Genomic DNA, 12,124 nt, shown 5'->3' with positions numbered 1-12,124 from the left:
GCTACATTACAACAGTGCCTACACTTACAAAAAAAGTACTTCATTGGTTGTAAAGTGCTTTGGGATATGCTGAGGTTGTGAATTCCAAATGACATCAGCCCAGAATGCACTGATGAATGAACACTAGACACGTTTGTGACCCATTCCCTTATCCACTATTTTTAATCAGGTGCAAAATGGTTCAAAGATCGGACACAGCTTTGAGCTTTTCTCAGTCACTGTAGGCCCAGCTCTAGGCTTTTCTCTGGCATTGTCGGCCCAGATTGGGGCTTTTCTCTGGCATTGTAGGCCCAGATTGGGGCTTTTCTCTGGCATTGTAGGCCCAGATTGGGGCTTTTCTCTGGCATTGTAGGCCCAGATTGCAGCTTGTCCCAGGGATCTAAGGGCATGAAATATGCTGATCATGCAGTGCTTGGTGGTTGCCTGTAGAACTGCTCCATCAAAAGAGATGGAGCCCCTACAACTACAGCTCTATGCCACTGACTAGAAGGGCCTGAAGACAATGAGACCACGATGGTCAGGGGGCAAAGCTGACCTATTTACAGAAATATATAAATGAACAATGTAGAGGGAACTTTATTCTGTATCTAACCTGTGCTGTACTGTCCCAACAAACACTCTCAGGGCAGGTACAGCACAGGTTCGATACAGAGTAAAGCTCCCTCTACACTGTCCCATCAAACACTCACAGGGCACATACTGCACAGGTTAGATACAGAGTAAATCTCCCTCTACACTGTCCCATCAAACACTCCCAGGGCAGGTACAGCACGGGGTTAGATACAGAGTAAAGCTCCCTCTACACTGTCCCATCAAACACTCCCAGGGCAGGTACAGCACGGGTTAGATACAGAGTAAAGCACCCTCTACACTGTCCATTAAACACTCCCAGGGCAGGTACAGCACGTGTTAGATGCAGAGTAAAGCGCCCTCTACACTGTCCCATCAAACACTCCCAGGGTGAGTACAGCACAGGTTAGATACAGAGTAAAGCTCCCTCTACACTGTCCCATCAAACACTCCCAGGGTGAGTACAGCACAGGTTAGATACAGAGTAAAGCTCCCTCTACACTGTCCTAATATTGGGGCAGAAATTCCTCCCCAAACGCGTGAGTACGGAAGGGGTACTCACGCGTCTGGCCAGAGGAAATGCGGGTTTTCAGCATGCACAGCGCATGCGCTGAAAACCGGCATTTCCTCTCCTCTCACCCAAGAGGTGAAGAGGCTAGCACGTGCGCTGTAGGGGGCAGCGCGTGCGTCTTGGATTTCCTCTGTTTTGGGGGATTTGTGCATGTGTAAAGGCCTCCGGTCTTTACGCTTGTAAAAAGCACACGTAAGTATTTATTTTTACAGGTAAGTGGTGTTTTAGTGCAATTTAGAATTTCTTTTTCCACAGGTTTATTATTTTAAAGAATCTACAATAAGGTAAGTTTAGTTTTAGACCCTTTTTATTAAAAATTTATTTTTTTCAAAAAAAAAAATTATTGTTTAAATTATTTTTTTAAACTTATTTATACTTAATTTAATGATTGGGGTGTTTTTTAAAATTTTATTTAAAGTTTAAGTAGTGTTTTGGGGTGCAGTACTTCTCATGAGTTTGACAGTTCTTACTCTCAAACTTATGAATGAAGTTTCCCCTCCCCTGATTGGCTGAACAGTGCTCACCTGATCCCAGCCGGCACATTGCACTAACTACGCCGCTGGGTCAGGTTAGCACAGCGCGCCGACATCAGAACCGGGCCACTGAAAGGAAATCCACTGCGGGCGCGCAGGGTGAGTGCACATCGGGGGCTTGCACGCGCGGCATGCCCCCGACACCAAGTTCTGGGCCAATAACTTCAGCCCCATCCTGAGAAGAATGCCCTCTATTGCACCATTAATTCTTTTTGCATTTCCCACACCAGCCTCTTTCAGTGAGATCACCAATTGATGCTGAATTAGTGTCAGTTTTGTGCTGTGGGCCCACACCCACTGTGAACTGGGTGGATTCCACCCAAACCCGTTGCACTTGCGGAACTGCCTATCACATGTGAAATATTGGAATTGAGGAAGAATCCCCAGACACAGGAGTAATACTGTAGGAGGAAGGGGACGAGACAGCGGGGGCACTCATCCGATTTGTCCAATAATTCTTGGAAGGAGAAACAATCTCAAAGATGGGAGGTGGGATAGTTATATCCCTGTTTAGGAAAGGGGGAAAGGGCATGCCAGAAAATTATAGGCCTCTGCTGCAGTTAAACATCTAGAGCTCATAATGCTGGATAAAATGAGTGAATCTTTGTAAAGGCAAGGGCTCATCTGGAGCAGTCAACATTGTAAAGGGAAGGTCACGTTTGACTAATCTGATTGAAATGTTTAAGGAAATCTTGGAGTGCACGCATTAAGCAAATTTGATGGAATTTGTATGCATTGACTTTGTGAAGGCATGTGATAAGGTGCCACGTAAGAGGCTTATAATAAAACTTGAGATACGTGGCATTAAAAGGAATACTGAGGTGGTTAAGGAATTGAAAAGAAAGAACTTACATTTATTGAGCAACTTTCACGACCTCAGGACTTTCGCAATGCTCTAACAGTGAAATTCATAGAAGAAATGAAATAAAGCCTTTTCTGAAGTGCCTCATTATATTTAATGACGTGACACCAAAAATGTTCCTTTTATCTGACAGAATCTAAACCACTGCCATTTGAAAAATACTTTTCATATACTGGGTATGAAACAGCAGCTAACCTGTCGCTGGGGCAGAAGATAGCATCCGTAAAGAGCCAGAAACATTAACCCCTTGCAGATATGAAAGCCATTGCTTTAGGCCCCCCCATGAATTTATCTCCTGTGGTAGAGCAGCCCATATGGTCAGTCTTCCCCCGTGATCAGCGAGCTTTGGCAGGCTATTCGACTATAGGAAACATCACACAGCCGTGCCTGACTCTGACCTCATACATACACACAATTCCCAGCAATTCCTTATAATCTTTGAGATTTTACGCTGGATATTTGCCCAGATTGAGTGTCACCGGTAACTCCCACAAGTGGACCTCATGTACCTTATAACCGGGAGTGCACCCTTTTTTGCACAAATTTAGTTAAATGGTAACACAGTGCAGGGATTGTAACAGAGAGCCTTTACTGTGCACCGGCTACTGAAATATCACACATGGCGCATGTCGAATTTTCCTCTGTTTATATAATCTAGGCTGAAATACACTCTGTGGAGGCAAGGCACAGTATCCAGACCATCGGCTGGTTTATTTACATAAAATATATGAAAGAACACTACAGTTTTCACAGTGGGAGCAATCACGTTCCCTATATCCTCCATGTGAAAAACAAAAAAGACACAACTTTCGGATGAGACGTTAAATCGAGGCCCTTCTGCCCTCTGAGGTGGATGTAAAAGATCCCACGAATTATTTTGAAGAAGAGCAGGGGAGTTCTCCCCGGTGTCCTGACCAATATTTGTCCCTCAACCAACATCACCAATACAGATTACCAGGTCATTATTAGGTTGCTGTGCGTAAATTGGCTGCTGCGTTTCCTACACCACAACAGTGACGACACTTCAAAGGTATTTCATTGGCTATGAAGTGCTTCAGGACATTCTGAAGTCATGAAAGGCGTTGTATAAATGCAAGTTTATTCGTTACCATCTCATGAAGTATGGGCTCTAAGAGAGAAGAACTGCTTCTCGAGCTTAATCCTTCGCACCAAGCTGGTTCAGGCTTTAAAATACAGACGACCTTCTTCCTGCTGGTTGGCAAAACCACAGCCATGCGAGCCTCGATTTTAACCTAACACGTTTGGCGGGAACGGGGCTGGTTCGGGCCGGAGGCCCGTTTTTATGTTTACACTCCACTGAAGCCAGTAGATTTGATCTGAACCCGGCCTGATTTAGGTTAGAGTCGGGGCTGCTGTGATTGGAAGAGAGACCCCTGCCTCTCTGTGACCTGCCCGTGAGATGGGGGTCTGTGATTGGCCTACTGAGCTGTTGCTGAAAGGCACTGGCCTGAGGTGAGGACTTACCTGAGTGGGGACACATTCTCTGCCAGGCTAAGCCCCCAGCTGTGTGGATTACAGCTGTCAAGCAATTAACAAAAATAATCGCCATTACTCTCTCAATTAAAAATGTTAGTCTCAGTTAATCTTGGTTTTAATTGCATATTTAATTGCTACAATTACTGCAACAATCTCTTTCAAGTCCACTGGTTCTCCCTTATCTATTTTACCAGTTACATCCTCAAAAAATTCCAGTAGATTAGTCAAGCATGATTTACCTTTTGTAAAGCCATGTTGACTTTGTCCGATCCGGTCACTTTTTTCCAAGTGCTCTGCTATTACATCCTTTATAATGGACTCTAGCATTTTCCCCACTACCGATGTCAGGCTTACCGGTCTGTAATTCCCTGTTTTCTCTCTACCACCTTTTTTAAACAGTGGGGTAACATTAGCTACCCGCCAATCCATGGGTACTACAGAAAAACATAAACTAAACTGCAAAGAATACTTCTGTGATACCCAAACTCAGGTTGACAGTAATTACAATTAATCGACTTTCTGTCCAATTAACCATCAGATAGTTTAAAAAATAAATAGACTCCACATTCACAAGCCGTTCACGTTTAATGCTTCACTCTGTAACGCTTTAGTTTAACTTTACCTTATTTTTCTTTCGACTGCTTTTATTTTTAGCTCTCGTCCCTGTTCTTAAGGTTGGCTCTCTACCCTACTCTGCCCCATCCATCCTCTCCGCCTCACCCAACCTAACCGGCTTCTTTCTGTCTGATCAGCCCACCCAGACTCGCACCACCATCACCCACACCCCACATCCCCCGCCCCCCGAGCCACCCAACATCAAGGGACAAGTGCTATTGCACCCTGACTTTATTTTTTCTGATTACCTGTTCCTACTATTCCTGCCACAAGGGGCTGGATAGCAGGGAAGCAGTGGTGACCAGGGCAGGTAGCAGGGGATTCAATTGTCATGTAAACTGAAATAATTTTATACTTTTAATTTGAAAACACAAGAGGAACGTTAGGTGTTGTTTAAAAACAATGTAGTTGAAAACATTTGAGCTCCTTTTGTATTTGAACCCTGGTATTATTTTGAGCAGCATCTGTGATTAAAGTGTTAGAAGCGTTAACTGGCAAAAGAAATAACATGTTAATTAACGTGGAAGTTAACTCAGATCCTCTGACAGCCCCCAGTGTGATTCGAATAGAATGACACCCTGAACTCTCCAGTGTTGCCTGGAATTTCCAGGGGGGTCTCCGATCTCCTGCCTTAATTGCAAAAGTTGGAGAAATACATAAACGGGCATGTTTCCAGGGTTTCCGCCAAAGTTACAGTGGGAGATCGGGAGAACCCGAACATGAATTCTAGGGGGGAGAAATTCGGTATCACCCCGTTTGGGGCGCAATTATCGGCCGGGCACAAAGTTTAGCGCCTGGCACTAATTATCGCCTCCAACTGCAAACTTGGCTTCTATCGCCCCTGGAGGTGATTGGAGCGCTAAATCAGGCCCTACACACCTCTCTTAAAGCGCTAACGCCGAGGAGCAAGGCACTACCTCAGGGCGCTGGCGAAGCTCATGTGATATCAGTCAGCAATGGAACACAGACACACTGGCGCCGGCCAGTTCTTAAAGGGGTCGATCTTGCTCTCCATCCACACCCTGCTCATTGCAGCCTTGAATCTTGGCCTGGAGAGACCGGTACATCAATTCTGCTGGAAAGAACAATGGAGAGACCCAGGGAAAGAGCTCAGAGTGCAGCCACCATAGACTCTTCTAAATCGATGCAAGGAAGGTCAAATCAAAATGAACCTGCAAAGTGCTGCTCAGTACCCAAAACTCCTTCACACAGCGTTGAATCTCTCTAGAAGTCTCTCTCTCTCAGAATGCGTGGTGCAAAAATGTCGCCGACAATAAAAGGCAGGAAGCGGCCACCTTTAAGTAGCGCTCCCCCAGTCCCTTCCCGACTGCAAAACGTTCCCCTCAACCTGTTGTTGCTAGTGGCAGGTGGAAAGGCAGGGGGCGCCACTCAATATCCGGTCCGGGGCACTACCGGGGTGCTGCATGGTCGACTGACGTCACGATCTGCGGGCGCAGGAGATTGTGGCGGTAGCGTTTAGCGCCGCCGCAAAATGTCTGGTCAATTTCACGAGCGGCGCAAACATCGCTGCGCCCGGATACTAGTTGCTTTGCACCCTCTTAGGGCGCTAACGGGAGACGAAAAGCAACCAAATTTTTCCCCCTAGATATATGTGACTGTGCATAGCGGCCCTCCCTCTTACAACCAAATCACTACTGGAACCAGGCTGCTAGCTTACTGTTGAGAAAAAAAGTGCTGCCTGCAGCTTGAGGAGTTAACTGTTCATATATTAAAGCTAGCATTCCAGAAATGTTAGAAGTTAAAAAAATGCAACTCAGGCAACCGAGGCAAAAATCCATTTTGGCACATTTTTGGCAAAAGAGGTCACGGGCTGATTGACCTCTCTCCAGCCTAGGGATTCTGTGGCTAATTGCAGTGCCTCACCTGTTGAGTCTGTGTTTCCGAATGTAGTTATGCTGAATAACTGGACACAGACTACAGAAATAATTAAACAGGTCTTTAGTAATTGTGGGTCAGGGCTGAACTGGAATACACTTTGCTCCACAGGGTTTATATACCGGTGCGGTCACCACCGGTACTACAATGTACAGGAGCCATCAAAAAGTAGTCCATCACCTTAAGGTATCCTCTTAAGGTGGTACAGGTTACATACACTACAATTCCTCCCCTTTTAGCTTAACTGTGTACACCCCAATTTAAACATTACATGGATAACATATATACAACTTTCACACAAAACTGTTCAAAGATTCAGTCTCTGAGGAGGCCTCCTGATCCGGGCTGGATAACGCCTTTCAGGGGTCTCTGGTTCTCGTTGCTGGGGTGACTCATCCATTTGATCTCCTATGGATTGAACATCATCATGTACGTTCGAGTCTGAGGTAGATGCTACAGGCTCAATAACTTCTTCAACTGGTGTCTCTGCCGTAGACATGGGGTCGACCCTTGTTCTCGATTCCACAAGTTGGTCAGCATGACGTCGTATTACGTTCTCTCCAACGTCTACCGTGTACATCAAGGGTCCTTGTCGGGCACGAATTGTTCCGGATTGCCATTTATCATTCCTATAGTCCCTGGCCAACACTGGTTGTCCTATTTCGAAACTCCGAGTGGCCTTGTTATTTACGTGCTGGAATTGCTTGTTTTCGACTTCCCTACGCACATTGGGTTTTAACAAATCCAACCGGGACCGCAACCTCCTGTTATAGAACATTATGGCAGGGCTTTGATTTGTCACTGCATGCGTGGCGTTTCGATATGCCATCAGGAAATTGTCCACCTTGTGTTGTAGTGGAATATGGTCTTCGCTCATGGCCTTTATCGCCTTTTTGAACGTTTGTACAAATCTCTCGGCCAACCCATTTGTAGCCGGATGATATGGGGCAGATGTATAGTGTTTCACCCCATTCTTTTTCATGAATTTCTGGAATTCTTCTGACACGAACTGTGGCCCGTTGTCTGAACATATTTGTTCCGGCAACCCATTCCTTGCAAATATGGTTCTTAGAACTGCAATCGTCTTTTCAGAGGTAGTGGTCGACATCTTAATCACTTCTGGCCATTTAGAATGTGCGTCTACTGCTATCAAAAACATGGAATCCATGAATGGACCTGCAAAGTCGATATGCACACGTTGCCATGGGGTTGAAGGCCATTCCCACGGATGCAGCGGTGCAATTGGAGGTGCGTTTTGAACCTTTTGGCACCCTGAGCAGCTTTTAGTCAGATCCTCTATTTGTTTGTTGATACCTGGCCACCACACATAAGCCCTAGCAAGGCTTTTCATCTTGACTCCCCCCAGATGACCTTCATGCAATTCCTTCAGAACTCTCTCCCTTAATTTAGGAGGAATAATCACCCTTGTTCCATACATCAATGTTCATTGACAGACGGACAGCTGTTCTCGTCTAACTGAGAATGCTGGTAACAGTGGGTCGCTATGTGCTGGCCATCCCTTCACTGTCAAATCGTAGACCCGAGACAGTGTCGGGTCGTTTCGGGTCTCTCTCTCAATACCCGCATTGGTGACTGGTAAGCATTCGATGATGGTCGAGTGAAATATCTCGACAGGGTCAACTGCCGGTGCCTCTTCCGCTGTAGGTAGTGGCAGGCGCGACAGCCCATCAGCATTACCATGTTGCTTTGTACCTTTGAATTCGATATCATGTTGATGTGCCCCTAGGAAAAGGGACCATCTCTGAAGCCTCTGCGCCGTCATAACCGGAACACCCTTCTTAGGGTTAAAAATGGAAACCAACGGCTGGTGATCTGTCAGCAGCATAAACTTTTGGCCTTGCAGGTAATGGTTAAATTTCTTAACTCCCCACATGAGGCTGAGAGCCTCCCTATCTATCTGAGCATAGTTGCGCTCTGCGGAGGTCAATGATCTGGATGCGAACGCGACTGGCCTTTCCAAGCCATTTGGAAACTTATGTGAGAGCACTGCCCCGATACCATATGGAGAAGCATCACAAGCTAAGCAAATAGGCAGCGTTGGGTTAAAGTGAGCCAACACTTCCTTAGAGGTGATCAGTGCCTTGCTTTTTTGAAAAGCCCGCTTACAATCATCGCTCCACTTCCATGGTATTCCCATTTGCAAAAGAGTGTTCAGCGGGTGTAACACCATGGATAAATTTGGAAGAAACTTGTGGTAATAGTTAACCAACCCAAGGAACGACCTCAACTGGGATACATTTTCCGGAGCGGGAGCTTTCACAACAGCTTCGATCTTGTCAGGTGACTTATGGAGCCCCTCCTGGTCAATGACATGGCTGCAGTACGAGATTCACTTTTGAAAGAACTCACATTACTGGCGATTAACTCTGAGCCCATATTCTTTCAATCTGGTGAGCACCTGCTCCAAATTCGCGAGGTGATCCTTATCATCATCTCCTGTAATCAGAATGTCATCCAGGTAGCATTGTGTGCCTGGAATTCCCTGCAATACCTGCTCCATGGCCCTTTGCCAACTCGCTGGAGCCGATGCCACTCCAAAAACCAGTCTATTATACCGATATAAGCCCTTATGTGTGTTGATCGTGAGATACTGGCGTGACGCTTCATCAACTTCCATCTGTAGGTACGCCTGCGCCAGGTCTATCTTGGTGAAGTGTTTCCCGCCAGACAGCGAAGCGAAGATATCTTCAATCCGCGGAAGCGGATATTGCACCGTGTGAAGAGCCGGATTAACAGTGATCTTGAAATCGCCACAGATGCGAACCTTCCCAGGTTCCCCCGGCTTGTTGCTCAACGAACACTTCATGACAGGAACAATGGGTGTGGCCCATTCGCTCCAGTCCACCTTTGACAGTACTCCTGAACGTTCTAGCCCTTCCAGCTCTGCTTCCACAGCAGGTCGTATCGCATAAGGTACCGGTCTGGCTTTGAAAAATTTTGGGTTTGCATGTTCTTCAACCTTGATGTTTGCCGTAATTCCTTTCAGTTTTCCCAGTCCCTGTTGGAACACCTCCTTAGCATCGTCCAATATTTTGGACAGTCGTTTAGGTTTGACGTCGTCCTCTTTACAGGAATCTACAGTCAGTGCTTGTATGGAATGCCAGTCCACATTTATTCTCCGGATCCATTCCCGTCCCAGTAGTGGCGGACCTCCATCAGGTAACACATACAAGTCCATTTCCTGACTTTCTTTACCATTGTAGACCACATTTACTTTTATCTTTCCGATGGGGTATACTATTTGCCCCGTATATGTTTTCAATACAATCTCCATATCCCTCAGGGGAATGTGCGAGAATAACCTTTTGTAATCTTGCTTATTCATGACCGTCAATGCCGATCCAGTGTCCAATTCCATCTTCACTTGGACTCCTGCTATCCGAAGCATGACCCATATAGTTTGGTGGTCTGCTGTGTTACCCACATTATGTATTTTTAGACAACCCAGTTCCTTACTGCTGGAGTCTGAATCCATCTTCTGTTCATCCGAACTGTTCTCTGTCACCTTGTGTACTTTTTTGTACTTCTCCTGCGGCGACTTTTTGCTGCTGGTCTTCTTTCCTGACTGGCATACTCTAACTATGTGACCAAGTTTGCCACATTGCCTGCATTCTTTATCTTTGAACCAGCACTGGTTCTGGTCATGCGTTGTCCTTCCGCAACGATAGCACTTTACTGCGCCCAATGCCATTTCATTGGTGCTGAATTCCAATGGCCTTTGCTGTATCTCTGCAGCGCCTCGTGCTGCTGCCTCGTGCGATGCTGCAATGCTGAAAGCTTTGTCCAGCATAAGATCCTTTTCCTCTAGCAGTTGCTTCTGGGTTCCTTCCCTTAGGAGCCCACACACAAACTTATCTCTCAGTGCGTCTGCTAGTCCTGTATCGAACTGACAGTACTTTGATAACTTGCGCAGTTCGATTAAGAATTCAGCATTGCTTTCCTCTTTAAGTTGAATTCTTTTGTAGAATTTAAATCGTTCCGCTATCAGCAGCGGCGTGGGGTTTAAATGCTCTTGCAGGATAGTAACAATATCCGCGAAACTCTTTCCTACCGGTTTATCTGGTGTTACAAGGTTCCTTAATAACCCGTACGTCTTCGCACCCATCGAGTTTAATAGGGTTAGTGCTTTCTTATCTTCCGGTACCTCATTCGTTGTACAGTAAACTTCGACGCGTTCCACATAAGTGGCCCAATCTTCCACATCGCTATCAAAAGCAGTGATGTTACCCGTTTTTGGCATCCTTGTTGAGTTTCCTTTCCTTCGGTAATGATTATTATTTTATTTTATTTTTTTCAAAATGGCGGCTTCCCGCGCTTGGCGGCTTTTCCCGCGCTTGTCTTCTTCCCCCGCTGACTCAAAATGGCGATTACCGCGGTGTTGCCGTTCTCGCCTCCCAGCAGTCCTTTATTTTCCCCTACGCTGCTGCTCTTGTTCCCCGCCGCTCCCGCGGTCCTTGTGGACATAAACGCTTTTCTGGCTGCTGCGCATCTCTGCCCCGATTGCAGTCCGGCCCCTGACACCGGCTGCGGTCATGTTCTCCGCCCTTTTCGTCGTTTCCCTCCCCTTCTCTTACTGGCAACTCGGCCGACTTCCCCCCCGTGCCGCTCGATCGGGCTTACCCGCCGCTGTCATCGAAGGGATGTTCACTGATGTTTGACTTCATGGCCAGAAACCAACCCGGGTTCCCGATTGCCTCCCATGCTATGCAGTGCCCAGCAGGATGTTGAGGGTGGATGTCCTTGATCGACGCCCGTTTCAGAGGCGAAGCTTCCTTTGATGCAACTGCCGCTAGGTAAGATCATCCTGGCAGCACGGTGGCATAGTGGTTAGCACTGTTGCCTCACAGCGCCAGGGACCCGGGTTCGAATCCAGCCTCGGGCGACTGTCTGTGTGGAGTTTGCACATTCTCCCCGTGTTTGCGTGGGTTTCCTCCGGGTGCTCCGGTTTCCTCCCACAGTCCAAAGATGTGCGGGTTAGGTTGATTGGCTATGATAAATTGACCCTTAGAGTTAGGGGGATTAAATGGGGATATGTGTTGGTGTAGGGGTTACGGGGATTGGGTGGGATATGTGTCGGTGCAGGCTCGACGGGCCGAAATGGCCTCTATCTGCACTGGGGGGTTTCTGTGATCTGTGATCCTCGTCACCACTGTTGAGTCTGTGTTTCCAAATGCAGTTATGCTGAATAACTGGACACAGACTACAGAAATAATTAAACAGGTCTTCAGTAATTGAGGGTCAGGGCTGAACTGGAATACACTTTGCTCCACAGGGTTTATATACCGGTGTGGTCACCACCGGTACTACAATGTACAGGAGCCATCAAAAAGTAGTCCATCACCTTAAGGTATCCTCTTAAGGTGGTACAGGTTACATACACTACATCACCTACCAACTTCATTGCGATCACCCAAGTCCAGCACAGACTAGGGATTGAAGCTGGGGTTCGTATGGCTCAGTACTACCCGGGTGAGGCATTTATCCACTCGGACATCGGGGAAGTCTTTAATGGATCTGGATTGCCATGGTGATGAATCTTGCAAGACACTGCAGTGTTTG

The 12,124-nt window shown here is 46.7% G+C and overlaps 1 protein-coding gene across 1 annotated transcript in view; it reads left to right on the top strand.

Moving 5' to 3' along the window:
- Positions 1–12,124, top strand: part of necab2 (N-terminal EF-hand calcium binding protein 2) — a 908,814-nt gene that overhangs the window by 853,999 nt on the left and 42,691 nt on the right. The window lies entirely within an intron of this gene.

The sequence above is a fragment of the Somniosus microcephalus genome, chromosome 6 (assembly GCF_052327205.1).
Source record: "Somniosus microcephalus isolate GS21.2 chromosome 6, FLI_Smic_1.0, whole genome shotgun sequence".
Lineage (NCBI taxonomy): Eukaryota > Metazoa > Chordata > Chondrichthyes > Squaliformes > Somniosidae > Somniosus > Somniosus microcephalus.
Note: the sequence above shows the minus strand (reverse complement) of the source record. Positions and strands in the feature narration are given on the sequence as shown.